At 44.5% G+C, this 4,411-nt stretch overlaps 1 long non-coding RNA gene across 2 annotated transcripts; it reads right to left on the reverse strand.

The window, feature by feature from the left end:
* Window positions 1–2,695: 2,695 nt before the first annotated feature.
* Window positions 2,696–4,033, reverse strand: LOC149337205 (uncharacterized). 2 transcript variants are annotated; one of them, XR_016284607.1, is made up of 4 exons: window positions 3,977–4,033; window positions 3,638–3,738; window positions 3,140–3,358; window positions 2,696–3,032 (listed from the first exon to the last, which is right to left on the reverse strand). It is a non-coding gene; the product is annotated as an uncharacterized LOC149337205 (long non-coding RNA). The 2 variants fall into 2 exon arrangements; XR_016284606.1 differs by having other exon boundaries at window positions 2,696–3,358.
* Between the last annotated feature and the right edge of the window lie 378 nt (window positions 4,034–4,411).

A 4,411-nucleotide genomic window follows, 5' to 3' on the forward strand; every position in this document is an offset into this window, starting at 1 on the left:
TATTTAAATACCTTAGCTGCCCATCTGTTATCGTCCAATTTCCTCAGGCGTTCTTCATATAGTATTTTACTCTTAGCTTCCCGTGCCTCGAACGATGCCCAGCCCATATCCCCTTGTACTGCCTCGTTTGTGGTTTTGCCGTGGGCACCTAGTGCTAATCTTCCAACAGCTCTCTGATTTACGTCTAATCTCGACTGAACTTCTGCCCTTAAGCACAGAACCGCATTGCCGAAAGTAAGTCCCGGCACCATTATTCCTTTCCAAATACCTCTTAGTACTTAGTACTTAGTACTTAGCACGGAACGCTCAGAGGCCCCTAACAGGAAATAGGGAACTTGCTGAGCGCGATCCAAGTTAACAGATGATGCAATGAAGGAGAAAGAGGATTACACAAGTTTCTTTGAAAAGTGTGGAGTTTACGAATTTTTGTGGAGAAGCAGTCACTCTGAGGGGACAAGCTACTGTGGTGAAAGCTATCGAAAAGTGTTTACTGGAAGTACCACAATCCAATGTAGACCACGAAGAAACCTGCCGTCTGTTCATGGCCAATGTTAAGTCAATGACAGACCGCTAATCGGAACGCATTTAAGTAACTCCTGAACTGTTGCAGCAACGCACGTTCTTCCCAACATCCATGACCAAGGAGCTGCCCACATGAACCTGCACTAAAACCCCAGATTACGTGATGAGAATTGAAATCACCAGCAATCACCGCTCTTTTAATGATCTGTACTAGGGACACCTCAAGAAAAGTGGACAGTAGCAACGATAAGCGGAAAACCCTGTGGAATTGCGATATCAAAAGACACAATTCACAGTCAGGACTTTGAATTTGCTGTGACATATGCGACCGATGAAAAAAATTAAGAAGAAATTAATGTTCACAAGCCTGCAACCAGGCCGCAACTGCGTCGGCTCCGAATACCCGGAAAAGTTCGACAGAGGATGACCTAATAGGAGTACGCCAAGTTTTTAGAAGTAAAATTATGTCTCGGTCGAATTGTGAGATTAGGTGGCAAATAAATAGTGAGAAATAATGAGATAAATCGTGAAATGACGATGCAACTGAACGGCAATTCCAACGTGCGACCTTTAACTTCGCCATGATTAATGCAAAAGCAGTGATGCCGTGACAGCCTCCTTTAACACATCGGTGTGATGCGGATTACTGGAGGAACTTTTGTTGCTTTTGTTGTTTTGGAGGGCAGACTTGGACGGAGAGGAAGGAGCTCGACGCTCCCGGGAATGATTCATCATCCCTACGTCCGTAGTGCAAGCGGTAGAGAGACTCCAGGAACCATGTGCAGGCACCGACGAGGACGTAACAGGAATAGGATTCAGGGGAGAGAGACCGGAAAGCCTATGCTTATTTGTTTATTGTAATACCCAGAGCGCCACAAGTGGCATTACAGTGGGGGGGAATAACACATCATACGAACGAAAGAAAAAGGTAACAGAGTGCAGCACATACAATGAAACCATGATGCAACATTAATACAGCCTAAAAACAGCATTCACAGAGATGAGAATAAATCACCTGACGTAATTAATACCAGCTCTTCAGAGAGGCGGTTCCAATCTCTTATAGACCTAGGGAAAAAAGCATATTTTTACATCCCTGATTTACAGTTAATTTCCTTAACATTTAATCGATGGTCACGGCGTAGCGAAATATCGCTTGGTGAATGGATGTACACGTCACGGTTTATGCCAGTATTGGAATAGTAAATAATATGAAAAAATTCTAACCTCAAACAATATCTACGTTTTTCAAGCGTCTTCCATCTCAGCGAGTTTTTTTCACGTGAAACGCTAAAACTCCTCGTATAGTTATTAAAGACATATCGGATACCCAAGTTTTGTACCCTCTCAAGTTTATCTATATCCGTTTTATGCCAAGGGTCCCATACTGCACGGGCATATTCGAGAACCGAGCGAACGTTTGTCATGAAAAGTAACTCTTTTGTTTCTAAAGGGAATTGCTTGGTGATACGCCTTAGAAAACCAAGAACGCGACATGCCTTTCCTGTTACATAGTCGATATGTCGTCTCCAGCTTAGGTTGGAGGTTATGAAGACGCCGATATATTTGTATTCTGATACTGACGAAAGTTTTGTCCAATTAATTGTATAAGAGAATTCATGGGGCTTTTTCTTTTTTTGTGACTCGCATATACACAGATTTCTGCAAGTTAATAAACATACCCCATTTCTTACACCAATCAGACACCCTGTTCAAATCATTCTGTAACTGCACACACTGATTCGGACTATCAACGGCCCTATACAATGCGCATTCATCTGCAAAGGACTAGTTAATGAAACGGGAAGGCCAACAGTTGAAGGAGCAACCTGACTATAAATGATCTGGGATAGAGCTTCACTGAAGGTAGTCGACCCCTACTGAAAAATCCCGTATGAATTTTAAACCGGAACCGCATACCGGGTTATTGTACAGGATTTGCGATACCGGATTACCGGAATATCCTGTATAAAACAGGACAGTCCTGTATAATACAGGACTCTCCTGTTTTGTACAGGATACTCCGGTAATCCGGTATCGCAAATCCTGTACAATAACCCGGTATGCGGTTCCGGTTTAAAATTCATACCGGATTACAGGACAGTCCTGTATTCTACAGGCTAGGCCCGTATTATACAGGAGGCCCTGTATCACAGGAAAAAGTCAGGAATAAAATGCTTCAATATATTCCACTTGGACTAAATCTGCCCAAAAACTGGGGCCATAAGTGTACATGCCAAATGCTGCAATATACAGAGCCTCAGACACTGGTAATCTGCGATTATCAGCGACTCGTATTGCAGTCGATGTGCAATTGTGTTATTTGCTCCCAGCTTTTACCAAGTATTGGTAGCTTGGTGAGTATTATAATGCATCAAAAACTCCAAAAGATGTTTATTTTTTTTGCATGTCTTGAACCAGCCCACTGAGGTAATAATTTAACTCTTTGCGGCGATCTACCGGCGCTGGGGTCTCTACAGGGTGCTGGCCAATGAAGTAGTGAAAAGCACCTGCAGAAAAGAAAATATGATTGGTAGTACATAATGCCCCCACCTTATCATTTAATTGGGCACTGACACACAACATAATGCATTGAGCACTGTGACATGCAACTTACGGCCAATGGCTTGTAGCTTTTCAGGGGTCATTGGCTTCCTGCCCACTGTCGAGGCTTCTGACTTCAGGTTCCGATGGCAAGCTTGCCCTGTAACGCGCCTTTCCAGGAGTTGTGGAGTCGTCCAAAGGCTGCGTCCTTGCAGAAACGCGAATCTTTGGGTGCCACCATAACTGCTGCCCACGTTGCCGAAGGAATAAAAATTCCATTCCCGAGGTACACCTGTATGCAATAATTACAAATGCATACCCCAGCAGCACAAACAGGGCTCTGAATTGCGGGTACTCGTGGGCCCAGACAAGCCACAGACAAGCAAGGCGTCTCAAGACGCCAGGCCCTGAGCATTGGCAATGCTCAGTATCGTGAATGCACCTCACGCATTCCATATTTGAATCAATAATGTATTGAAACTCTGCGTCGTAACATTGTTGGTGTGTAAACAGGTTTGCTCGGACGATTCCGATGCTTGCGTCGTCAGCCTCTATTATTTACGGCACATACCGCAGCATCGATGCGATGCTTGATGTTTGTTCAAGGGCTTGAGCCGCTCCCCCTCAGGACGCTTATCGATGATTGCTCCCGCACGTGTACACCACATGCCTCTGTAAAGAAAGAATACAGACTATAAAACTAATTTTAGTCGTGTTATCATGAAGGACAAGCAATTTCGGTATGTAACTAAAAGAAAATTTTGCGCTATTTCGTCGCTCTACGCTGTGCAATCTACAAAGTTTTAGTTAAAAAGACACTGGACAGTTAGAACGTTTCTGTTGACGCCGAGCATATACCCGAAACGGAGGCAGTACTTAAAGAACAGAGTGATTTAAAATGCGTACTTACGTCCTAGCAGCACGACGTCGCCGTCATAAAATCCGCCTTCACCGCCGTGGCCTCCACCGGTCAAATGTTCACCAGTCACGTCTTTCGGAGCGAAGTCATTCATCACTGAGACAAGGATGATAGGGTTCCACCATATTTGCACTGGACGTACGCATTGAAGGCAATGTCATCTTTGATCATGGATTGATCAAGGCAAAACGAAGAAAGGCGCAAAAAATTGTATAACACAAATTCAACGCCAACGAGCGAGTGCCAGCGTGTTTTCGCAGCTACCTTCATCGCTTGACACTCAACCAGCCGCAGGAGTGAAAAACCTGTTCCAAACAAAATCAGGAAAGGTGGGGGAGGACTTCTGCATAAAGTCACCGCGCTGCGACCGGGCACAGTGAACAAGCAGAATCGGAACCTCCTCGCCACTTCATGGAAGCCTCGCGG

Source organism: Amblyomma mixtum, chromosome 7, assembly GCF_055824585.1.
Source record: "Amblyomma mixtum isolate Tamu chromosome 7, ASM5582458v1, whole genome shotgun sequence".
NCBI lineage: Eukaryota > Metazoa > Arthropoda > Arachnida > Ixodida > Ixodidae > Amblyomma > Amblyomma mixtum.